This window comes from Phocoena sinus, chromosome 5 (genome assembly GCF_008692025.1).
Source record: "Phocoena sinus isolate mPhoSin1 chromosome 5, mPhoSin1.pri, whole genome shotgun sequence".
Taxonomy (NCBI): domain Eukaryota; kingdom Metazoa; phylum Chordata; class Mammalia; order Artiodactyla; family Phocoenidae; genus Phocoena; species Phocoena sinus.
In genome coordinates this window covers 66,261,060-66,287,769 of record NC_045767.1, presented here as the reverse complement: position 1 = coordinate 66,287,769, position 26,710 = coordinate 66,261,060, and the positions used below count along the sequence as shown (strand labels likewise).

At 45.9% G+C, this 26,710-nt stretch overlaps 1 protein-coding gene across 33 annotated transcripts in view; it reads left to right on the top strand.

Moving 5' to 3' along the window:
- APBB2 (amyloid beta precursor protein binding family B member 2) overlaps window positions 1–26,710 on the top strand; it is a 375,701-nt gene that overhangs the window by 330,521 nt on the left and 18,470 nt on the right. Inside the window, exon 1 of one of the 33 annotated variants that reach the window (XM_032631932.1) lies at window positions 10,095–10,217. The exons of 31 other annotated variants lie outside the window; for them this stretch is intronic. The gene's annotated coding sequence lies outside the window, so the exon portion shown is untranslated. Of the gene's footprint in view, window positions 1–10,094; window positions 10,259–26,710 lie in introns of those variants that run through there. One more of the 33 variants, XM_032631933.1, reaches the window with a different exon arrangement.

The window sequence follows — 26,710 nt, the reverse complement described above, 5'->3', positions numbered from 1 at the left end:
GCGCTGGCTTCTCATTGCCGTGGCTTCTCATTGTGGAGCATGGGCTCTAGGAGCACGGGCTTCAGTAGTTGTGGCTCGCAGGCTCTAAGAGCGCAGGTTCAGTAGTTGTGGCACACGGGCTTAGTTGCTCCGTGGCATGTGGGATCTTCCCAGACCAGGGCTCAAACCCGTGTCTCCCGCATTGACAGGCGGATTCTCAACCACTGCGCCACCAGGGAAGCCCCAATTGCCTATACATCTTAAAAGGGAAGTTAATCATGAACCATAAATAAAGTTGCTATAAACATTCACATACAAGTTTTTGTAAGAACATAAGTTTTCACTTCTTTTGGGTAAATACCGAGGAGTGAGATTGCTGGGTTGCATGGCAATGGCATACTTAATTTTATAAGAAACTGCCAAACTGCATTTTGAAGTCACTGTACCACTTTGTATCCCCACCAGCAGTGTCAGGGAGTCCTAGTTGCTCAGCATCCCCACCAGCGCTTGGTATTGCCAAGTTTTTGTTTGCTTGTGGGCTTTTAGCATTCTAAAATGTGTGAAGTGGTAACTCATAGTTTTAATCTGCATTTTTCTAACAAATAATTATATGGATTATCTTTTTGTGCTTATGAAAACCTTCTGGTTTTCTCTGGTTTTGTCTTCTCTGATGAAGTGTATGTCTAAATTTTTTGACCATTTTAAAAAAACTGGGTTGTTTGTTTTCTTATTATCAGTCTTATTCATAATTGCCCCAAACTGGAAACAACACAAATACCCATCAACTGTTAGATCAATAAACAAACAGTGGTATATCCATACATGAAATTCTCAGCAATGAAAAGGAATGAACCACTGATACACTCAACAATTATGCTAAGTCCAGCCTCACCCTAATATCAAAATCAAACAAAGATATCACAAAAGAAGAAAATTGCATCACTGATAAACATAGATGCAAAATTCTCAACAAATTATTAGCAAACCAAATTCAACAATACATTAAAAGGATCATACACCATGATCAAGTGGGATTTGTCCAAGGGATGCAAGGATGGTTCAGTATCTGCAAATCAATCAATGTGATATACCACATTAACAAACTGAGGAATAACAATCATATGATCATCTCAATAGATACAGAAAAAGCTTTTGACAAAATTCAACATCAGTTTATGATAAAAACTCTGCATAAAGTGGGCATAGAAGGAACATACCTCAACATAACAAAGGCTATAGATGGCAAGCCTACAGCTAACATCATATTCAACAGTGAAAAGCTGAAAGCATGTCCTCTAAGGGCAGGAACAAGAGGAGGATGCTCACTCCATGCCACTTTTATTCAACATAGTATTGGAAGTCCTAGCTATAGCAATTGGACAAGAAAAAGAAATAAAAGGAATCCAAATTAGAAAGGAAGAAGTAAAACTCACTGTTTGCAGATGACATGATACTATACACAGAAAATCCGCAAGATGCCACCAGATACCTGCTAGAGCTTATCAATGAATTCAGTAAAGTTGCAGGATACAAAATTAATATACAGAAATCTGTTGCATTTCTATACACTAACAACAAACTATCAGAAAGAGGAATAAAGAAAACAACCCCTCTTACAATTGCATCAAAAAATATAAAATATCTAATAGTAAATCTGACTAAGGAGGCAGAAGGCCTGTATTTGGAAAACTGTAAGACACTGATGAAAGAAATTGAAGACAACACAAACAAATGGAAAGGTATACTGTGTTCATGGATTGGAAGACTTAATATTGTTAAAATGACTATTCTACCCAAGGCAAATACAGATTCAGTGCAATACCTATGAAAATACCAATGGCATTTTTCACACAACTAGAACAAATAATTCTAAAATTTATATGGAAACACAAAAGACGCTTAATAGCCAAAACAATCTTGAGAAAGAAGAACAAAGCTGGAAATATCATGCTCCCTAGTTTCAAACTATACTACAAAGCTACAGTAATCAAAACAGTACTGGCACAAAAAACAGAAACATAGATCAATGGAACAGCATAGAGTGCCCAGAAATGAACCCATACTTATATAGGCAGTTAATCAATGACAAAGGAGGCAAGAATATACAGTGGGGCAAAGACAGCCTCTTCAATAAATGGTGTTGGGAAAACTGGACAGCTACATGCCAAAAAATCAAAATAGACTACTCTCTCACACCATGTACAAAAATAAATTCAAACTATATTAAAGCTTAAATGTAAGACATAAAACCATAAAACTTCTAGAAGAAAACATAGGCAGTAAGCTCACTGACATTGGTCTTAGTCTTTTTTTTTTTTTTTTTTGGATATGTCTCCTCAGGCCAGGAGAACAAAGGCAAAAATAAACAAGTGGGACTAAATCAAACTAAAAAGTTTTTGCACAGTAAAGGAAACTGTCAACAAAAATAAAGGCCACCTGAATGGGAATATTTGCAAACAATATATCTGATAACAGGTTAATATCCAAAATATACAAATAATTTCTATAACTCAATAGCAAAAAACCAGTCCAATTTAAAAATGGGCAGAGGACTTAAATAGACTTTTCTCCAGAGAAGACATACAAATGCCCAACAAGTGCATGGAAAGGTGCTCAACATCACTAATCATCAGGGAAATGCAAATCAAAACCACAGTGAGATATCACCTCATAGCTGTCAGAATGGCTATTATCAAAAAGACAACAAATAACAAGTGTTGGCAAGGATTTCGAGAAAAGGGAACCATTTGCACTGTTGGTGGGAATGTAAATTGGTGCAGCAGCTATGGAAAACAGTATGGAAATTCCTAAAGAAATTAAAAATAGAACTAACCTATGATCTAGCACTTCCACTCCTGCGTATTTATCTGAAGAAAACAAAACACTAATCAGAAAAGATATATGCACTCCTGTGTTTGTTGCAGCATTATTTACAATAGTCAAGATATGAAAGCAACCTACGTGTCTATCAGTTGATGAATGGATTAAGAAGATATGGTGTAGACTTCTCTGGTGGTACAGTGGTTAAGAATCCGCCTGCCAATGCAGGGGACACGGGTTTGAGCCCTGGTCCAGGAAAATCCCACATGCCACGGAGCAACTAAGCCCGTGTGCCACAACTCCTGAGCCTGTGCTCTAGAGCCCGTGAGCCACAACTACTGAAGCCCGCGTACCTAGAGCCCATGCTCCGCAACAAGAGAAGCCACCACAATGAGAAGCCCATGCACCGCAACGAAGAGTAGCCCCCGCTCGCCACAACTAGAGAAAGCCCGCATGCAGCAATGAAGACCCAACGCAGCCAAAAATAAATAAATAAAATTTAAAAAGAAGATATGGTGCATATATATGCATACAAAGGAGTATGAGTCATGAAAAAGAATGAAATCTTGCCATTTGTGACAACATGGATGTACCTAGAGGGTATTATGCTAAATGAAATAAGTAGACAGAGACAAATACCGAATGACTTTATTTATATGTGGAATCTAAAAAACAAAACAAATGAACAAACATAACCAAACAGAAACAGAGTTATAGATACAGAGAACAAACAGGTGGTTGCCTCAGGGGAGAGGAGTGTGGAGGGCGGGGAAGAAGTAGGTGTGGGAGATTAAGAGGTACAAACTTCCAGTTGCAAAATAAATGAGTTGGGGGGGTATGAAATGTACAGTGTGGGGAGTATAGTCAATAACTACGTAATATCTTTGTGTGGTGACATATTGTAACTAGACTTATCCTGGTGAACACTTTGAAACATATAGAAATATCTAATCACTATGTTGTATAACAGGAACTAACATAGTGTGGTAGGTCAATTATACTTCAAAAACCAACGAACAAACTCATAGGAAAAAGAGATCAGAGGTGGAGGAGTAGGGAGGGGGGAATTGGATGAAGGCAGTCGAAACATACAAACTTCCAGTTATAAGATAAATAAGTGCTAGGGGTGTAATGTACAACATGATAAGTTAACACTGCTCTGTGTCATATGTGAAAGCTGTTAAGAGAGTAGATCCTGAGAGTTCTCATCACGGAAAAATCTTTTTCTATCTCTTTAATTTTGTATCTGTATGAGGGTTACTGTGGTACTCATTTCATGATGTATATGTCAAATCATTATGCTATACACCTTAAACTTACACAGTGCTGTATGTCAGCTATATCTCAATAAAACTGGAAGTTAAAAAAAGAAAGTTAGGAAAAAGACGTTGGGCCTTATAATAAAATTTATCCTTTCCTGCCCCAAAATTATGCTAAGTGATAAAAGCAAGATTCAGAAGCTCTATATGATATGATTCCATGTACGTGATATTTAGGAAAAGACAAAACTATAGGGACATAAACCAGAGCAGTGGTGGGCTCGAGATGAAGGAAAACATAATTTATTTCAAGAACTTCTCTTGGTTTCACTCTACCAGCTCCTACCCTGTTACCCCTGCCCCACCTTCCCAGCCATGGATTTAGTATCAATTTAAGGTAGAGTTTCTAATGCAAAACACAAACATGATTTTTCTCTCATTTTAATCATGGAAATTGCTGGCAAACATGCATTTCCCTTGGCCCTCCAGTGTCCCTGCTGAGTGAGCATGAGGACAGTCTGGAGGTGTCTTCATCCTCCTGCTTTCATTGCCCCTGCGCCACCTTGCAGTTCTGTGTCCCAGAGAGAGCAAGCCCTGGGGCTGAGAAGGAAGATGGTTGAGCAGACGCAGTTTAAGAATTGAGTGTTGTGTCGGTTCTGTTAGGATCCTGAATCCTCGAGGGTAACGGTTTATGCTCACTGCGCACCACGGAGCAGTTGGCAACGTGAGAACTGTCAAGCGGGGAGGGGGGCCCGGGGTGGGGGGAGGAGGGATAAGTCAAGTATCTTTAAAGTACACTGAGTGCCGGGGAGTTGCCCACTGTCTTTTGTCTAATAGGAGGTTCCATCTGCTGAATATTGCATAAAGAAAATGGGCTAGGTAGGGCTTCACTGGTGGCGCAGTGGTTGAGAGTCCGCCTGCCGATGCAGGGGATACGGGTTCGTGCCCCGGTCCGGGAAGATCCCACATGCCGCGGAGCGGCTGGGCCCGTGAGCCATGGCCGCTGAGCCTGCACATCCGGAGCCTGTGCTCCGCAAAGAGAGGCCACAACAGTGAGAGGCCCGCGTACCGCAAAAAAAAAAAAAAATGTTCTCTAGAGCTGAGTTAAAAGAGATACTGTAGTAAAACCTGGAGGTCTTTTAGAATAGAGGTCACACCCTTGTGTAAGTGCAAACAAGTCTTCTGCTGCATCTGATGTTTTGTGGGGCAGTGGGGCTTTTCCTTTACAAATGCACGTTATGGATTCTTCCAAGAGCAACCATCAAAGTACACAGTCCTTTAAAATAAGTTGGGAAATATTACTCTTGGTCCACCACTCCTTGGCTTTCATTGCCAGTTTCATTGTAGATCTGAGGGCTGCATTCTTTTTTGCTGTTTCTTTGTCATTGTGGCCATGTTTGGCTAAGTTACCTCTGGATTCTTGCCTCTGAAAGTGGAGTCTTTGGACTAGAGCATCGGCATCTCCTGGGAGCTTTTTAGAAATGCAGGCCCCGCCCCAAACCTACTGAATTGGAACTGGCATTCTAACAAGTCCTCAGAGGATGCGTTTGCACATTGACGTTTGAAAGGCGCTGATCTAGGCCCTGCCCAAACACCCCCCTGCTCTGTTGATAACCTTGTTAGGATCATGTATGACCCTCAGAAATGCACCCTGGTTAATTCACTTGATGTCCCTGGAGGTGAGAGCATGGGTGCATGCCACTTGGCTACAAATGAACTTAATTTAGTAAGTGCTCGGTGCTGACCTGGGCCCAAAGACACAAAACCAAAAAAGGCATGGTTGAGCTCCCAGGAGCTCAGAGTCCAGTGGGGGACACAGAAGGTGCCACAGCATCGCATTGTCCATTGTCTTTATCTGTGTCATTTGACTTCCTTCACCCACGCAGAATTCCTGTCCCCTTCTCTGGAAACAGTTTCCCAGTGTACAGTTCACAGGCCACCTGCCTCCCAATCCTCTGGGTGCTTTTGTGAAAAGAGCAAGGGGTCACTCCAGCCAGGCCTTCTGAATCACTCTCTTGGAGTGAGCCCGGGCATCTTCATGTTAACAATTATTATGCACATTATAATGTAAGAACCGCCCATGTGGGCGCTGCTTTGATATCCTCAGTGATGCTGCACTGTGATACGAAGGAATGTTTAAAAAACAAAAAGCTCAAATGTTCAAGGAGTCGTTCGGAGCTTTCCTTATCCTAAATTCAGGGGGAGTTTCAAGTGGCCTCCAAGTTCAAAGCTGCTTTTATCTTTGGCTGAGGCAATGTAAGGATCTTTGTGTATGGAATTCAAGGATTGTTCCAATCCATATTTATATATTTTCTAGCAGCACATTTTTCTAGGAGCAAATTACAATGCTTTGCCTATAGTGAGTTAACAGCATGAGCATTGTTATGACAATCCCATTAGTTTCTTATTTAATGTTTATACTCATCTAATCAAATAAATTGAAATTGGATCATGGCTGTTGCACATCATAGCGTTATCCAGTTTAAATACAGGTCTGAAGGAAATAAAATTGATTTTTCTGTGCTACTTGCGGACACCATAGGTTATTGGTGTGCTGTTTGAATTTTCAGTTAGGTTTGTACAGAGGAGAATAAGATTAGGGCTTGGATTTTTTTTTTTTCTTAATGTATTACGTAAATAAACTAATATTTCATTCTAATTAGGGAGTCAGGTGCTTAAAAGTTTGGTGATCTGCTTTCATATTTTTATTTAAAGCATGTCAGGTTTTTAATGTGGTTAATAATTTTGAGGAACATTTTTATTTTTAGAAAGAAAAAAAGAAAATAATAGAGTAGAACACCATTATAATACTCAGTTACTACAGTAACAGCTACCTTATTTTTCAGGGAATGAGCTGTAATATGTACCAGGATTTCACAGATAACTGAACCTATCTTTCAATAAACCAAATCCTTTTTTTAAAAATTGCCTTTATTCTGCAAACACCTTTTGTATACCTGCTCTGTGTAAGCACCATGGCCAGTGCTAGGGACTCAGAGTTGATCTAACATAGCTCTTTCTCAAGAAGAGACATTTCAATACCACTGACTGCTCTGAAAGCAGAGCAATGGGCCAGAGAACACAGGCAAGGATGGCAAGCCCTAGGGAGAGGGGAAAGGCTTCAGGGAAAAGACGACGTTTGATCTGCACCTTGACTCAGAAGTAGGAGTTGGCGAAATGGACATCTATTCCTTAAATTATTAAGGCATTACATGCTGATTATGTGCTCATTTCAAAAGTACCCATAAAAAATTGTAATTTATTAAATTTGATTATTAAATGTATTAAGCACTTACTGTGTGTCAGGAAATGTGCTCGCTGCTGAAAATATGAGGAACAGCCCACAAAACCACTCTTAGATTCGATAATCTGCTAGAAGGAGTCACAGAACTCACTCACAGCTCAAGGGTACGGATTAAACTCAGCCAAGAGAAGAGGTACATAGGGCAAGACCAGGAGAGAGCCACATAAGGAACTTCCGTTGTCCTCTCCCCGTGGGCTCATGGACAGCATAGCCTTCCCAGCACTGATGTGTGACAGTGTGCACAGAGTATTTGCCAACAGGGGAAGTTCATCTGAGCCTTGGTGTCCAGACTTCTTATGAGGGCTCCATCACGTGGACATGGTTGACCATCCATGTGGCTGAGTTATGTCTCTAGCCCCACAAGAGGTGGAACTAAGGCCAAATGACCCAAAGCCCCTACCCTAAATCACATTGTTAGACTATCTGGCGTGACCTGAGACCCCCAGGTAAACAAAAACACTCACATCAGGTATGACATTCCGTGTCTTAAAGACTACCTCCCAGAAGCCGATGGCAAGAGCCAGACCTCTTTTTGGCCAAGGCTGAATTCTTTACTATTCAGGAACAAAACCAAACCCCACTATAAGTTTATAAAACTCACCAGAAAATGAAGAAGACGGGGACTGTGCAGGAAGAGTCCAGATGCTTGGGGTTGTGGGATGGGTGGTACTGTTAGGAAGATTTTTCGCAAGGAGGTAAGTAAACTAAGATCTGAAGGATGAGACGGATTAGCCAGGTGAGTAGTGCAGTGAAGAGCATCTCAGGGGTAGGGGACAGTTGGTGCAAAGGCTCTGAGGTGGGAAGTAGCTGGGCGTGTTCCAGAAACTGGAAGGAGAGGAGGCTGGAGCAGACAGAAAGAGGAGGGAGTGTGGTTGCAGCAATGACTAGAGTGAAAATAGGGACCAGGTCCCAGGAGGCCTCAGAGACCCCGAAAATGATTGTGGACTTTATTTCCAACGAACAGGAAGCCATTGTAGAGTTTGCAAGCAGGAGCGTGGATGCTCGGATTTGTGATTTCTTTTTCTAAAGGGTCATGTGTGTGGCTGCAGTGAGAATAGCCGGTCAGGGCCAAGAGTGAAAACAGGGAGACTCCGAGAAGACTGTTAACGACCATCCCGATGGGAGGAGCCGGGGGCTTGGCACTAGGTGGTGACACTGGAGTCGGAGAGAGGGGGTGAGTTTGAGACAGCAGGAGGAGGTAGAGTTGGCAGGTCTTGTCATCCCTGCCAGCAGACCCTTGGCCGTCATACTGTGCTGTCACCAGTGGGCACCTGGCAGCCCCATCTGATTTGTGGCTTCCCCTTGGCTGTAGGCAGGGAAGCCGATAACCAAACTGACTAGAATTATGTGTAAGGAAGGAAAGGTGCCCTCTGACAAGGTGACAGGTACAGTCCGGTGAAGTCAGTTCATGTCTCCAGACTAGGTGACACCTGTTGAACCCCTGCTGAACCCCAAGACTCAAGCCCACCCCCATGCCCACTTCTAGTATTGGCTCTGTTCCAAACAGCTGCGGTTGCCAGAGCAGTTCATTGTAAACAGTTCTGCTAAATCACTCAGGTATTACTGGTCATATATTCAATACACCGTGAATTAAATCATGCCCCCCGTGAAAAACAGTCGCTATCCAGAAAAGCCTAATATAAAATTGTCAGCACGGAGCCTGGCACTTAGGAAGAGCTTAATAAATGTTGAATGAGTGAGATGTTTAATCCTCTTTTAAAACAGGAACATTAAAAAAGAGCTTCCAGTATATCTGTGGTATGTTTTACTAAACCCAGACAAGGCCTTTTAGTTACATACTCCCTTGATTTTCCATGTATATTTTGTATTTTCTGTTCCTTTCCTTATAAAAGGAGGGATGGAACTTTGAATTTGGCAGAAAACATGGCTGATGTTCCCTGCCTGTTTCATTTTGTAATCGCTCGAATAACTTATTCTTGCCCAGAAATAATCAGGAAAAGGAAGTACTTTCAGTACACAAAAAATATGGTCAGTAAGAGACCTTGGGTTTTCCTTTCAGAACTGTGTTGGCCAGTGGCTGGCCAGCACTCTTACTTAAATGCTGTTGTTTAGCCAAGGGGACACTTTTCTGCTTCCAAGTATGTGCGGGAGGGAGGAAGCTCCCAGCTAGATGACAGTGTTGGGGTGCCATCCTGGCTTTAAGTCAACAGTGAACAAAAGGTGCCTTATGAGAGGCCGGGATAGGGAAGGTGTGGAGGGGTGAACCACTGTTATGGGCTTCGTGTAAATTGTCAAGGAATCTGTAAAAACTGCTTTCAGCTCAGTTCAAAACTTGCTGCCTGATTGATTAAACTACAGTTTGCTTCTGCTTAGTTGTAATATTGCAGAGGCTTTCTGGCTATGGGTTGCAGGACAGCCCCTCTCCCTGGCATCGATCAGGCAGGTCGTTAAGAGAAACCGGAAACCCAGGCCCGGCATGTCAGCTTTTTAAAGAGGTGGGATTAGGATGAAGTTTCAAAGTCCTGGGAGTCCCAAAAGGGAAACACTCGGCACAATATGGGGGTACTCTGCCCCTCTCTTTTGCTCACCTTGGCCCTGGCCCCAGCGGCTGGGAGCACCTGGCCGGGGGCACCTGGCAGGGGAGTGAGCGGTGGGCGGGGACGGGCGGGGAGCGGGGGCGGACCACGTGCCTCTCCAGCAGCCAATGGGCTGCGGCGGCGGGCGGGCCGCGCGTGGGGAGGCGCGGATTGCACTTGCTTCAACTTGAGACGGAAGGAACGCACAGCAGCTGGTGTGAGCGACCGCTTCGGGGTGGCTGGTGCCCGCAACCTGGTCTCGTCCCCGGCACGGGGGCGGCACCCTCGCCCAGCCCCGGGGCCGCCCGGGAGGCCAAGGTGAGGGGCGTGGGGAGGGAGCGGCGCGCCTTTGTCTGCAGGTGAGCGCAGAGGTAACTGGCGGGGTGGGCGCCCGAGCTTGCGCCCGGGAGACCCGACCCTCGGGACAAAGGCTGCATCCTCCCTTCCCCGGAGTCAGTGCTTTGCGAGGTTCGGGGCGGCCGGGAGGGCTGAGGAGGGCTCTTTCTGCCTTGCTGGAGGGAAGGATGAGTATTGTATGAAATGGAGGGAAGGTGGAGGAGTCTTTTGATGCAATTTACCGGGGTGGCAGGAAGCTGTTCAGGGGCTGGGCTGTTCAGATGGTCCACCCTGGGCATTTCTGTTGTGTCCAGTGTTATGATTGAGCAAATGAGTGCGTTCATCTCACATGCCCTCTGATGAATCCACGTTTATGTCCTCTTGTCTACCTTAGGAGTGAAAAATATTGCAGGATCTTGGTAATCCGATTTTTGAATTAAAAGCAATATCCTTTGGTGTAGAAAGACTGTGCGGTTTCAAATAATTTTAGTTGAATGACTTACAGTATTGGTGGACTTCCACGCAAATGTCTCAAATTCCCAAAAGGTAGAAAAGCTGCCAACTTATCACGTGCTTGTTCTTGGCACTGAAAAAAAAAGTAGATTTTTGGTTTGGGTTTTTTTGTTTGTTTTTTTTTAAGAAAAACGTGATCTAAATATTGAGCACAACACTTGATTGGATTCTCGGGGAATCTGTGTCTTTTCTGTGTATTATCTATTTCCCTGTACTAGTATCGTATCCAGGCATGTCTGTCGATTCCCCAGTTAATGTGTTAGCTGTGAATCTTCATTACTGCCTTGGGTGGGAAGAGGCGGGGGAGGAGCAATCTCATTAGTCTTTTCTTTCTCTTTATAACTGCAGCTGCAGCCTAGCTTTGACTAGTATCATGAATGGTGGATTCCGCCTGCTTTCCTCGTGTTGTTCTCCTTCTGGTTTCCTTAGACCCTGGAGCAGTCAGTTTCTCTTCCAGCCTTACTCTGACACTTTCTCCCCAAAGTTCAGATCTTTGCCACTGCCCTTGAGTTGTTGTTTGCTTTGTGAAGCCTTTCAGGACAGAGGTGTCCTGAGGCCTTTCCCAAGAAGTTAGATACATAATGCTTTGTGAGGAGAACAGCCCTAAATCTGTATTTGTAAATTTTGTCTGTAATTTTATAAGTTACCAGCGGTTTTGTTGTCCAAAGTGAGATGTGTAGAACAAGCTTAGTAGGGGAAAGACTTTCTACAAGTCACTGTCGTTGTAGAAAGTGCTATTGAACTTGACTCAGAGTGAAGGCATGGGCTGTGTGTGCCGGTTTGGTCAGGAACCCACCTTTCTGACCGCTGCTGGTTCGTTTATGAGTTTTTCTGTCGTTCTAACAAGTCCTGGCTTTTGAGCAATGGGGATAATTTATTTAGCAAGCATTTATTGAACACTTGCTATGTGCTTGGCATTGGCACTGATGATCAAATGGTAAATGCAACAAGTACCTTCTTGCTTTCTTGGAGCTCACACTGTTCTAGCACAGGACCCATTTTGGGTCCTCTGAACTGGAGCATCCCTGGGGAGTAGTATGGATGACCCCGAGGTGAGCCAGGAGGATGCTGCTGCTAGCTGCTGCCCGGGAGGTCAGCTGAGCCCAGGCTGTGGGTACAAACAGATGGGGCCAAAGTCACCTCCGCGCCAAGGATGGAGGTATAGATCAGTCCAGTGGGTCGTTGTGCGCTGGACTCTGTCGTCTTGAACATGCTCGCCTTGTTTGTGGATACCTCTCAGAGGAGCCTGGGGCTGCAAGAAGGGCCAGGAGACGCTGAGTTCTCAAAGAGTTCCAACAGTGGCATTGTTTTTTCAGATGTGGTAATTCCGGTCTGTTTCAAAAACTATCCTTCATGCAGTGTCCTAGTCTCACCTCGGTAGCTTTCATCTTGAACAGCCCCTCAGGGAAATGAACTTCATTCTGGACCACTGACTGAGCTAAGCTTTGTATCTGTCCCCAGTTTCCCAGGGGTTGAGGTGACTCCTAGGTTTAGAGACCTGGAACGTGGTTGGGAAACCTCTATCACGCACTCTCTACTTTTCATGGATTTGGGGGAGTGTACTGATGATACTTAATTTCTTACTTGTCTGGGCTTTCAGACTTTTCCACAGATCCCTAGGGTCATGTGAAAACATACTAAATAGTAGTGGAACTTGTCCTTTTCAACTGCCTGTTTTAAATAAAGACTATGACATTTCTGAGAAGGTCTTAGCTCTTTGAATTCCTTTGTTCTTAACATAGTACCTGGCATAGGACGCTCTCCATAAATAATTGAATTGTTGAATGAATGTAGGTGAAATATTTCATTTTCTGCTTTTAGGGTTTAACTATGGTTATCACACGTACTTGATATTTATAATCTATAGATTAATTTGCCCTTCAGCAGATGTGGAACATCCGTGTGTCAGGCATCTCGTGAGGTACATGAGGAAGTGGGAGAGATAGGGTTCAAAGAGGCGGGAGATAAGCTGGAAAAACAATTCAGGAAGCAAGATGATACGGATTATGATGGGTGCTGTGAGGTCAACAGCACAGTGCAACAGAGAGAGAGTACCTCGGTGGGGAAAGGGGCCACCAAGGAGCAGCTCATCCTAGGAGGTGGCATTTGAGCTGACCTTGAAAGCTGGGAAGAAGCCGGGTGTGTGACGGGAGCAGGAGGAAGGAGGACAGACGAGGGGTGCTCAGCATGTTCAGGGATGTGAGAGAAGGCCAGGGTGGCTGGAGCCCGGAGCGGGAAGTCCAGTGATACGTGCTGCGGTGGAAGAGGTGCTTGGGGCCTGGGGGACAAGATCATACAGGGCTTTTTGGTTACGATTGAACGTTTGAATTTTCTTTGTAATGCCATGAGAAACCTCTGAAAGGTGGTAACCAGGGGAGTGCCATGATCTAATTAGTTTCATGAAGAAGGATCTCAGTGAATGCTGTTAAGGGGTATGGATGTCGGCAGCTGAGCTGGAAGCTGAGGGTTGTTATTGAGTCCTGGTCCGGGAAAGATCAAAGTGGTGGCAGAGGGGATGAAGAGAAGCAGGTTATGGGGGTTGAACTGGCAGGGTTGACTGTGGAAGATGCAGGACAAGGAGTCACCTAGGACCGTACCTGGATTTTTAGATTCACTGTTTATTTCTGTTGGATATGTGTATTAATAGAAATAATGACTGTATAAGGACAATTAAGCAATGAGCGACTCACTTTCAATTTATATTATACCAAGACCTTGACTTAATTCTGTCTTATTCTCCAGTGCAGATGAGCGGCCCTACCCAGTGGAGTGCTGTGCATTTGGCCAGCTTTTCCAGGACATTTTCACCCTTCAGTGCCCTGACTCTCCTCAACTGGTTATCAGACCTTTGAGCATTTTCTCTGTTCTGTCATAAAAATGAAGGATCAAAGTAAGAAAGAAGACAGGTTTAAGCTTTAATCCATACGGAATTACTCTGCCTTTCCTTCCAGATTTAGAAGATACCGTTGATAATTGCATCTGAAGTTGTTTCTTTCATATACAGTATCCTCCATTGTTCCAACAACAGATATTCTGTTGTAAATAAGACTTGTTCTATATCTATTTAAAATCAGAAAGAGTAATATTCCTTAGTAACTTTGCAGGAAATTCACTGTGCATTTTGCGAGCTAGAAAAGCCATTTCCTTGTATCTAAAAACTAGAGAGATGAAATACTTGGTCTCTGATGGGATTTTTTTGGGGGGGCCCCTCCTTCTGGCTTCCGATTCGTGAACATGAAAGCTTACAGTGTTTCTGTCAGTTAACTCTGGTTTTGAAACCATCTTTGGTTTGGGTTTGCAGAAAATATTTCTCCTGCAGTCAGAATTTTAGGCAGATGAGAAGGGGCAGAAGTGACTTGGGCTGCCATCCCTTCTGATCTGGAAGCCTGGACGTGTTACCCTAGAACATGTGAGTCTGGGGATGAATAAATTATGACAGATGAAATAATTATGATAGAGGAAAAGCAGCTGCAGAGCACACCGTTGACAATCAGGGCTGATTTGACCCGATTCTGTCATGTCAAAGCATGCATCTGTTTGCCGGGTTACAGGAAAATGCTGTTTTCAAGGAGTCCAGTGTGTTTTGTTCTTTATCCAGCCCCCCGCACCCGCCAAAAAAGAAAAAAGAAAAACATTCTAAGAAGAGTCATAGCCTGCTAGTGACTCTTCCAAAATCAAATGGCTGGAGCAGAGACCCGTATTGATTCTGGTTCTCATTTCGGGCACCCATGTAGCATTTTAGTTGAGCAAAAGATACTTTGATTGTAAAGCTGCAAATTGGAAGAGTTCTTACTCCTGCTTCTGGGTGGAATAGTTTCCAGCTGGCCCTGGAGTTTGTCACCTGTAAGAAGGATTATTCCACCATCTCAGCCAGTCGCAACGGGTTTAATACACACTTGGTTCACTGCTCTGCTGTTACCATCTTGAAATTCGTAATAATTTTTTCACGCAGGGCCTTGCGTTTTCATTTTGCACTGGGCTCCGCAAGTCATTGAGCTGGTCCTAGTCTCGCTGTTGGTCCATGTTGTGTGTTGCACCTCTGAATCAGGCCGACATCTAGAGCAGGGCTCCACACTTGTTCTGTGAAAGTCCAGATATTAAATCTTTGGGGCTCTGTGGTCTCTGTTGCAGCTCCCCAGCGCTGTCACGCTGGCACAGAAGCAGCCTTAGGCAGTAGGAGATGAAGGAGTACGGCTGTGTTCAGTGACACTCTGTTTGTAAAAGCAGACAGCGGGTGGTTGGACTGTGGTCCTGGGGCCGTCGTTTGCGACGCCTGATGTAAAGGAGGACCTGAGTGGAAACCACAGTGACAACTGAAATAGAGATCTTGTCCTTTGGAAGCAAGAAGGCTCGGTCACCTTTGGGCAGCTTTATGGTGCTCTGAAAACCAGTCTCCAGAGAGCACTCCTGAAGAAGGTCAGGCTGGTAGGGGTACTTCTGCGGCAGACCGTCATTTGAACGTCCCTGAACCCACGCTTGAGCTTCTTCGAGATGGCATGTTAATTCTGTTTGTCAAGTGTGAAGACATATGGACCATAAAAGGAAGGTGAACTCGGACAGTTAAAAACAGGATGCTACCGTGATGGGATTGTGGTTTTATTTTTTTTAAGATTTATTATATTTGAGGGAAAAGAAAAAAGATTATGGAGTAAGGAGGCTAGCTGTGTATAAGAAGTAACCTCATCGAACAGGAACGGTATGTCTTCTTTCAAACTGTGTCCAGAAGTTAACCCCTGCTCAGACAGTGTAGCATCTCCCGGCTGGGGATGCGGGGGGCATTGGGGGGATGCTCTGTGCGGCCTTATATATAGTCCAGCTCTCCATACTTCCTCTGCCTCCGTGTGTATGGAAATGTGTTGTCTGGGGTCTTTTCTCTAAATGATAAACAAAAGTTTATTTCTCTTAGAGTACAAAGATAAAGAAGAGTATCTGGGGAGTCAGTAACTCTTGATAGAAATCAATGTACAAGGGAAATTTATATATTGATTTCTTTAGGAGCAGAGGAACCGTTTTTCATTTAGACAAATGTTCTAAAGAAGGAACCTAGTTAGGGGCTCTGGAAACGTTTCTGCTGGAGATGATCAGAGTATAGATTTGCTTTGCTTTCAAATTGAGTCACAAGAGATTAATAATCTTCTAAGAACTCGCTTCCTGCCCATTCAGATAAAATATATGTTTTATTAACATTATTTCTCATTGACATGAGAACAGAATGTGAACTAAAGCCATTAATAAAGTGCTGGCTGTAATAAACGATAGCAGTAGAAAAAGAAATCCAGCCAAGTCCCTATTATTCACGGCATTATTCTCTTACCAACATGATCAGGAATAAGAGAGGAAGACCTTTGTTTATGCTACTTAGTTATTTAGTAAAAAATATTTATTGATTACCTATTATGTGCCAGGCAGTGATGAGTGAACACTTACCCATGGTGGTGAGTGAACAAGGCAGAAACGTTGCTGTTCGCGCGGATTTTACTTTTCTGTGGGGCAGAAGGAAGGACAGACAGTAAACAAATAAGCAGGGTAGTTTTAGATGCCTTGAGAGTTGGTGGTGACTGGGTGGTCCGGAGGGGTCTTCTGGAGGTAATGATGACAAGGGGTCCTTCATAGGAGATCTGGGGGACTCAGTGTCCAGGCAGCAGGAACAGTGAGCACATAGGCTCCAAGGCAGAAGCGGTGGGCGTGTTTGTGAACACAGTATGGCTGGAGCCCAGCAAGGGTGGGTGAGGCAGGAAGTGAGGTCAGAAAGTTAGATGGGGAGTGTGGGGTTGGGTGGGGGAAGAGTCATAAGCAGGGGAGCAACAGGGTAAGTGTCTGCTGTGTAAAGAATGAAGTCCTCAGCCTTTGCCCTGCAAAGTTATTTAGACCAAACACAGCACTTATTTTTTTTAAAACAATTTCTTAATACCAGGAGATCTTCCTTCCTCCCTACCTTCCTTCCTTCCTCCCTCCCTCCCTCCCTCCCTCCCTTCCTCCCTTCTTGCATTGGGTCTTCGTTGCTGCGCGGGCTTTCTCTAGTTGCGGCGAGCAGGGGCTACTCTTCATTGCAGTGCGCGGGCTTCTCACTGCGGTGGCTGCTCTTGTTGCAGAGCACGGGCTATAGGCATGCAGGCTCAGTAGTCGTGTAGGCACGCAGGCTCAGTAGTCGTGGCTCACGGGCTCTAGAGCGCAGGCTCAGTAGTGGTGGCGCCCAGGTTTAGTTGCTCTACGGCATGTGGGATCTTCCCGGACCAGGGCTCGAACCCGTGTCCCCTGCATTGGCAGGCGGATTCTTAACCACCGCTCCACCGGGGAAGTCCCACAACACAATTTTTTGTCACCAGGTCCAGCTGTGGTGGAACCAAAAATCTCATAGGGATGGAGACAGGAGCAGAGAGCTGAGGCCACCTTTCTTCATCGAGGGGTGAGGTCCTGAGGAGAGCCCATTCATTGGGAAGGAGGCAGGCTCATAGATTCTCTCATAAAGTGAGAGTCGCGAGGCTCCCCTTCAAGGGTATTGTGTGGCTTGGCGTTAACGTGCACCAGGAACAGAGCCTGGCTGGCTGGGTGACAGATTGAATAAAATGGGAACCGCTAGTGTTGTTTTGTTTTTAGCAATCAGTCATTCTAGTGTTGATGTCTACTTTTGTGTAGGTATTATTGAGTCTACAGAGTATTAGGGATACTTGTCTCTACATGTAAGTTTCCATAATGTAAGTGGAGGCCAAATGTCTTTTGGCCTTTTGTGTTATCTGTACTCGTATTCCTTCTGTCTGCACAAAGGAATGGGGATTGGCTATATAGATATAGCCCTAAAGCCTCTTGAAAATTCAGAAACAGATTTAAGAATGTGTCTTCCCCACAAGAGGCCCTCCGTGAGACTGGGTGCATGGAGTTGAAGGAAATTCACCCACAGGCTTGCCGTGGTTTTAACTCAGTGCCTGGTCTGTACCCTGCCAGTGGTTGGTGCCCTCGTGGCACTTCTTGCATGGAAACCACTTTCCCCGTACGGGAACTGTCATCTTCCCCGCTCTGTACCAGAGTCTTTAAATGTTCCCTTGTTCTCAAATCTTGTCAGATAGGGGCCTTCTGGGTATCAAGTGTTTTGTTTTTTGTTTTACCATCTCTACTTTCAGGAAGGAAGCCAGCCCATGGTTTCACAATTCAGGTATATTTTACATTAATTTTATCCTTTGATTGTGCCCTGAACTTTATACCGTGAAACCATAATGTGGCATGAATTCTCTCTCACTTGAGAACTCAATATAAGTTGTGTGTGTGTATTCTCTTTTTGCTCAGATATTCAGAGAAGCAAGGTTTTTTGGTTTTTGTTTTTAACTGTAATACAGCACAGATGAAAGCAGACACTCCTTAGTTCTTGCTGTCTTCAAAGACGGACTTAAAAAAAATTCTCATTTCCTGGTTGCTCTCAAATATCCTTTTTTGCCTCATTGGTAAGCTGACTGGTAACTGTTGTGTCTTCTCTCTGGTGACATGAGAAAGTCCTTTGTTTAGAAGAATGTGCCTTGAATTTCAATAACGTTAAACCACTTTAGATCCACAACTTCACACTTATTCTAGTTGGAATGCTAAGGCCTGTGTCTGCTAGTCACCAGTTAACAGGCTCCCTGGTGCTGGGGTAGGGGATAGGGGGAGACAGGAGCAGGGAGGTGGGAAGGATACTCGTTTTGCAAAGGAAGGTACACTTCTCAGAGAGAGGTGTTCCTGCTGCCGTTTGGTTCTGGGAAGGACAGAACCTTTCCCTGAGCTGCATTTTCTGAAACTCACTAGACACCAGATGGTAAATTTGCATAAACTCAGAGTTCAGTTCGGAGGTCTTTCACCTGCAGGGTGTGGATTCTAAACGGGGTCTGTGAATGAGTTTCAGGGATTATTGAACTTCTCCCCACCACCACCTTGCGATGGTGTGTGAAAGTGTGGGTCTGTACGTATTTCTAAATGGAGTGTTTTCATCAGAGTCCAAAAGGTTCCACGATCCAAAAGAGGTTAGAAACCTTCCTCTTGGCAGACCTCCTCTCCCTCAGTTGGTAACGGCACTACTCAGCGTACCCATCCGGTCCACACTGCACGCCGTCCTGCTCTGAGAGTCTGTGAATAAATGTCAGGGACAAAAAACTTGAAGCTGGGGAAAAAGAAACTGTCAGGTTCATGAGTTTGTTTGAGAGCCTTCATGACATGAAGTTTTATGTCTTTACTTCATTGCCACGTGGGTAATGCTGGTCTGTGCTGGCGCTCAGAAGGCTCAAAGGACTCTCAGTGATGGCAGACGAGCATGAAAAAGTAGTCCGAAGCAGAGAGCTCTGCAGACATGGAGCGAGAAGTACCCTGGCAAGTCTTTGCTTTTACATGCTCAGTTTGTGAAAAGTAGACGGTGTGCATTGCATAAGAAGTAAGTGGCTGTGCTGGGGAGATGCGTCCTCTTCCAAAGAGCTGGAGTAGACATTGTTCTTCTGGTATGCTATTTTGTGTGTGTGTGTGTGTGTGTGTGGAATTTCCTATTCATTTGGATGCCCGGTTACACATGCCAAGTAGTTCTGTTTTTTTCAGGCTTATTTTAATGAAAACATTGCCAATTACTCCTCCGTTCATTTTTCCAAGAAACAGCCGCCGAGAACGTGGAGATCAGGCAGGCTTCGGGTGTGAGGCTGGTGTGGGTGTGGAATTCATCATGGGGTTGAATTCTTCCCACTGGCATCTTGTGTGGTGAGACGGGAGTACCAGGTAGCACCTGAGTCTAAATGGAGGCTTCCCTGCTCTCAGAGTGGCGCTTCACACAGAAGCCCAACTTTGGGCTGCTGTTTCTGCCCCAGCACATTACGAGGTGTCGAATGGGTGAAGCAGCGGCCACTAGGACCCTGCTGCATTTTTCCGATGACATTTCAAAGACCTCTCTGAAGTCCCTATTTATGGCTGTTTTTCTCTTCAACACTTAAATCGAGCAGTGTCTATTAACCCCAAACAAATGAACCTTGTTAAAAGTTCAGTGTCATTTTTTCTGAGTCCTGCCCTCAGGGAAAAAGCAGGGTAGCTACATATCGATGTCATTTCCTTAAGTGAATCGCTAGTAATGGGTCTGATTTCAAATATCCAAGGCGCCAATAATGATTATACACGAAAGAAACAGATCGCGTCCTTGGGGGTCTAGACTTAAGGTTACTTAAATATACTACGTATACTAGGCACAGGCTTTTTATTAAGAATAAACAATTAAAAGCACCTGGCATAAATCAAAAGTTAGTCAAAGAAATGCCGCCCATTCATTTTGGTAAGAGTCAAAGCACTTGAATTCTTTTCTGATAAAAATCTGAGCGTTAGGAGAGTCCAAGAGCATGTGATCTTAGATAAGAAACCCAAGGTTGAGTTTAAGGGACTTGCAGAGTGTTTACTCAAACTGAGGCTAGAGTCCAGGTCTTTGGATCCTTTGCTGATGATGTAAATTGCCTCCAAAGACCGGTTTTGATAGTGGGGCAGTGCAGAGGGGCAGGCTCGAGGTGGAGGAAGGCGGTGCCCTCAATGCTATGGTAAGTGGTGCCCAGTAAATCTGAGGCCACAAATACTCCCCCAAGTGACCTCCCTTCGGTGGGAGACATTTCGTCTCAAACGCTGCCCAGCACGACCCAACTGAGACATGACACCGTCAGGTGACCTGGGGGTGATAACTACGGTGATGCGGTCTGTCGCACTTGTAACAGAACACGTGTTCTTTGCACACACCATCCCGTTTAATTGAGTTCGCATGATTACCCTGAGCCAGGGGTCCTTGTCCCTTTTTCACTGACGAGGAAACAGGTTCCAAGGGCCACAGAGAGGGACCCCAGGAAAAAGAGAGGGTAAGTGACCAGCAGGGTATGAACCCAGCTCTGACTGCTTACTCAGCTAAAGGGCCTCTCTTGGGAATTTTCAGCTGCCTTCTTCCCGTGCAAAAGTTCACAGGCCTCAGAGAGGGAGGGGGAGTCCCCCCGTTTACCTAAAAGCCCCGTGAGGTGAGTCTGCAGGGCTGTGAAGAAGCGTGGGGTTCCCGTCCTAGACGCATTCCCGGAAGACCAGAAGGAGAGTCCTGCAGGCCTGCGGTCGAATGCTGACTTCCCGTGTACCTTGGTCAAGTCGCTCGAGTCCTCTGAGCTTGTTCTGTCAGTGAGAGCAGTAGTTAGTATCTGCCTTGTTGGGTTGCTGTTACGGCATCACAGAGCCGGAGCTCAGTGAACGGTAGTCTGGGAGCCGCTGGGAGTGTGATTGTGGCCGTCACATCTACCGCAGGGTGGTTACCTGCGCCTTGGGGCACGCGTGTCACGGTGGTTTTCCTCAAGTGTTGAGGTGGAAACGAATGTATTAAATACAGTCCTCTGTAATCTCCCCTCCAGGTAAGAGCTGACAGTTGGATGTTAAGTTGTTGCAGATTTTTTGCCACGCGTACGTTAAAATACACACTCAAACATTTGTTGTTTTTTTTCCTGTAAGACCTTATATCTGCGACTTGGGTTGTTTTTGCTTGCTTGCCTTCCCCCCCCAATTTGATAAGATGTCATGGTTGCTGTTCAGTATCAGGGTGGACAGCTTCACCTTTCCGCCCAGTGACGGGGCGTGCTTGCTCTTCCACACCGTGATTTCAGCCCTCATCTCCGCAGGGCCCTGCTGGCCGCTCCGTGACCCTGGCCACAGCGCCCCTGCAAGGGCAGCTTTCTGCCTTTCCTCCTTATCCGCCTCTTCAGTCTGTTCAAGTGGGATGCATGCCTGTGACTGACTTGGGGCTCTGTCCTCGGGGCCCCTTCAAATTGGCTGTGCTGAGACCAGGAGGGGGTGGTGAGCACTCCGGGTCGGAGGTTAAGTGGCGTCATTAGCGTTGCTCTGGCAAGCTCAGAGCAGCTCTGGGGATGGAACTCAAAGCGTTCAGCCCCAGACTCCACATTGCTGTCGGCTCCTCTCCACCTTCCACCCCTCTCTTCCCCGGCACAAATCTGTTTTCTCACCTTTAAGCTCATTTACTGGCCCGGCCTCGTCCCACCTCCGCCCTTGGCCCTCTGCTGTGCTTCCGCCCCCTCCTGCTCTGTTGCCCTCTGTGGACGCAGTTCCGTGAAAGTATCTGAAGTGTAATGTTGTAGTTCTATTAATAGGATGTCAGAAGTGTTGGTAAAGCAGGTAAGGCTGTTGCCATGTCAATTTTTCCATATGGGTTTTATTTGTTTTGTTTTGGTTTTTTTGCGGTACGTGGGCCTCTCACTGTTGTGGCCCCTCCCGCTGCGGAGCACAGGCTCCGGACGCGCAGGCTCAGCGGCCATGGCTCACGCGGCATGTGGGATCTTCCCGGACCGGGGCACGAACCCGTGTCCCCTGCATCAGCAGGCGGACTCTCAACCACTGCGCCACCAGGGAAGCCCTCCATATGTTTTTTTATTGGCAGCAGGTGGAGCTGGAAAAGGAGGATAAGTACTCTGCCGCTGTTCACTGCAAATGGTTTCCTGTATTTCACTGTGATATTTTAGGCGTGATTACCTCCCCAGGTTGCTATGTTGCCTCTGTAAACTCAGCTGGCATCTCTTGGCTTCATCGTAATGTGGCTCAAAATACACACTTCTGTGTGAGAGAGTTCAGCTAAAATAAGCACCGAAAGGCTATTATTTGCAGCCAAGTTGGGAAATAAGATGGGACGTCAGAGCTCAGAGTCGCTGTTAACGGGACTGTGTTATGCACCGGTTGCCATGTGAATGCTAACGTGTTGTTTCTGCTCTGTCCCCTCATGCCTTCCCGGATTCAGAGAGAGGTAACCAACCAATTTTCCCTTCTCCCCCTTTGTGCTGTCTTAAGTGTCTGGCAAAGCTCACTTGCTGCCTTCATGCCCTGTCGCCGCCATCATAGCCATGCTGTCTTTGAAAGGCAGAACTTTGTTTTGTTTAACCTTTTCTCATCATCATTGTTATGTGTCCTGCATTTAAAATAGTGTGGAATTGCCTCTGGGTCCCTGATCCTCTGTTGCTGGACCCTGTTTGGGGAAGGTGTTGGTCAGAACAGTAACTTGGTCCCTCTCACTACTGGCTGAGCAGAGTCTACTCAGCATGCTAGGGAGAAGGCGTGCTAGAAATAGTCAGGCTAGGTACCGTGTTGTGTAGGAGGGTTTTTGTGCTTCTTGAAGAACTAATACTAGGACCTGCTTGTTATGACTTCTCTGTAGAGTTTCGTCGATGAGATTTGGTTCTAGGCCAGTAGCTGGAAGGACTGACTCAATTTCAGTCTGGATTATTAGCAAACACCTATGGAATTCTTCTCCCTTCCCACCTGTAGACGAACATAATGATGAAAAGGCTGTACCTCCAAAAGGAAAGGCACTTATACCTCAGATGTGTGTGTCTCCTGCGCTCTGACCATCAGCCTGACCATTTGGCTGATTGGGGGCTTTTAAGCTCCATGATTCCTCAGCTCTATCATTTCATAAAAGCTCCATTTTTGATGGAAGGAGAAAGTTTTGGAATTTTTCTCCTTGAAAAAATGATTGTGAGTACTGCTTGGCAAAGTGAAGCAGCACCAACGCTGGCCTCTTTGCTTTCTGTGCTGGAGTCCGTCCCAGGGGCCTCCCTCCTGGCCGGGGCTGAGCGCCAGCTAGCGGCCACTGTCCTCCCTTAGGGTAAGCTGCTGTCGTAGCTCAGTGGCTGGAGGGAAGGGAGACAGCATAGGCTGGTTGGGTAGCACTTCCACAGTCGGTCTTCCAGAGGGTCTGCTTAGGAGAATTTGGGAGCTTGATTGACTTTCTCACTACTTTTGAGGAGGCTCTGGGCCCCTGGAGGTGATGCAAGTTTCTGGAGGATGAGGGCTCTGCGTTTGGGTACGAGTTCCCTTGTCTCAAGTCACCACACCTCTTGTCAGAGTGCATGGTAAGGATGTTTTCAGATCTTTGCTAAGTTCCTACCCTCCGTGTCCTCGCTGGGAACCGGTTGCTCTGAATATTAACAGCGAGACTGTTCTAGAGAGGGCTACAAATTCTGGTTCGCCCAAGCCACCTGGATTATTGGCAGGTGGTAGAATTTCAGATCTGCTGTGTACACTGTGTGTCTCCTGAAAGCACCTGGTGAGGGTTTCCCTGCAGAGAATTTGTGTTTACCCAGGTGATGAGCTGCTAGAATGCCCCTTTCAGAGTTTACAAACTTAGCATCTTCTTAAGCTTGCAAAGAAGGAGAGTTTGAGTTTATCAAACCGGAGCCTGAGCTTTGTGAAATTAATGGTGCCCACATATGGTGCACGTGCCAGTGGGTACAGTTTGAAAAACAAAGTTGTGTATGTGTGTGTGTGTGACCTTTTGGATTAGCTGTTTAGGAAGATGACATTTCTCATCCCCTTTCCCCCCTCTTTCCTCCTCCAACCCCCCCAAAACAAGATTTTCAAAATGCAATCAGAAAACGAGCAGTTAGGCAAAGAAGAGCAGGCAGTCCTGAAAACAGGATTCCTCTCTCCAGGCCCTATGCAGGTGAGATGGAGAGAAAGCCCTTTATCATAAAGGGCTGGGAATAGAGTGTTTAGATCCAATCTGGTTGCTGCCCTTCTGTCCTCCTTTGCAGGTGGGACCCGTCCTCTGCAGTGGTAACAACTCTGTTCGCTTATTGCTTCTACAGAAAGATAAGCTGGGAGGATGAGGGTCTTTAGGTACATTTCAACAAGTGTTATTATATTCGTATCAGTACAAAGATTTATTAAAACATCCCTCGTGGATGCGGAGACAGTATTTCAAAGTGGGCTTTTTCTTTGACTTCGTTTTCCTCACTTATAATAACAACTAACTAACATTATTCAGTTGCCTTCACGTGCCAGCCTTCGCAGATTTGACCTGAGCAAAATACGGGTTGTGTGAAAGACGTTACCAAATCGTGGAGACTTGGTCAGGAGCGCTAACAGAAAAGATTTAGCGAGAGAGTGAATGGCAGGGAATCTAACAGAAAAGAGAGGAGAGAGCTACTGCCAGACACATCTGGGCTGTCACGTGCCTGAGGAGGGCAGCTCCAGAAAGCAGAACCCAATCCCACAGGCAAAAGTTGCAGGGAGGCAAGTTTCCATTCATCATTAAGAAAAAGTATATTTTGGTTCGCAGTGAGCATTCAGCAGTGGAGCTCCTGATCCATTAAGTAAATGAGGTTTTATACCACTGATATATTCTAGGCACCACCTGTCTGGGTTGCTGTAGAAGGAGGGACTTTGAAATGTTAGCCTGGGTAACTGCTACGAGGTCTGTAGGTGCCTATAAATACCTTTTGAGGAGGGATAAACACATAAGCAGATTTCATTTATGTAAGAGCCGTGGTGGGAGAGACTTAGGGAAAGGTTGAGCAGTTCTGTTTTGGCTACTTTCTAATAGAACACATTTGAATAAAGAGTCGTTTATTCATTCATTCCGTAAAGATAGATTAAGCCCCTATACGCTGTTCAGCTGAGAACAATAAAAGCAATCTTTTGCCCGTTTTCTTTGCCATTAAGAAATTTGAGGCTGTCACGTAAGATGTCTTAGCACTGACATTTTTCCCTGTCAGAACTCGCTGTGGGTCCTCTGGGGGAATAATTACTGGGGAGAAGAGCAAACGGAGAGGAACAAAAAGAGTTGGAGACACAGGGCTTATCCAGCAAATGGTGAGAGGTAGTTGATTCACTTCTGTTACAGTTTAAGGAAGAGACTTAGCTATAAACATTCCGCTTCCTGGTTTACAAAGGAAATGCAGTGATCCCCCTGACAGCAGGAAATAAATGGGGCAAAACTCCAGAGGGGACCGGCACCTCTTTTAGCAAATGGCGCCTCCAGGAGCGAGCTGGAGCAAAGGACAAAAATGGTGCTTGTTGCTCAGTGTCAGACACAGTGACTCAGACGGACGGGCATCTAGGAGAATTTGTTAGAAAAGACGGGCGCCTGCTCTGACTGGACCTCGGGGTCCATTTGGGCCAACTCTGTGGTTTCATAGACCACACCGAGACCCTGGAAAGAGGCGTGACCACGGGGGCGGCATGGAAACCCATTTGAGCGCATCTTGGCTCTGAGCTGTGACACTCTCCGTGCTGTGGGCACCGGGTAGCTGCAGCCCGAGTGCATCACACAGTGTCAGAGCCCCTGCGGGTGCTGCCCAGCTGGCTGGGTGACACCCACCGACGACTGCTGCTCTGTACTCCCAAATTCCCACGCGTGGCACTGGGCTGATCTGTCAGGGATACTCTAGCCGTGGAGGCTGGTAATTAAAGCAATTTCTTGTCCCCCTCAATATAGGAAAAGCTCGAGAAAATGTTAACTTGCTCTTACATATGGGCATGAGGACTTCTAGGATTATAATACCGATTGGAAAAAAGTCTGAAAGGCTGAGTTAGGCCACATCTTGGTCATTGTGAAAGTGAACGATGGGCCATGGGTGTTCATTGACTGTCCTCTCTACTGTGTGTTTGAGAAGTTCCAGAATGAGAAGTTTAAGAAAGGAGGAGAAAAAGAAGAGGTACTGTGTTCTTTTGACTCCCGCACCCTGAAGCTGGGACCCAAACTCCATTCTCCAGGGGAAGGGCCCGGCAGGCCGAGGTCACCGCAGACCTCCACGTCGCTGAGACCGAGTGGCTTGTCTCCTGCTGCCCAGGGGACTTCTCCCAAAACTTCTCCTGGCTCTTTGGAGCCAGTCTGTCCTGGGCTTTCCTACTCCCAGCACTCTTTTTTCAGCCTTTCGTTGGGCCTTTGGCCTCAATTAGCCCTTCAAACGCCTTTCCTTCTTGGGGTCCAGACCTTGTTTTGTCTTTCTCATTCTCCAGTCTCCCATCTGCTCCCCTGACCTCAGCTGCCCCCTAGGCCCAGACCACAGGCCTGAGCTCAGGGACCGAGTGTCCACCTGCTTGGTGGGCGCCCCCCACCGCCAAGCACCTCACACTATTGTCCAACCTGGAGCACATCAGCTTCCTTCACCAGATCCTTCCCCCTCCCGTCCCCAGTATGAGGGCACTTCGCTGTCCCAGGAGGG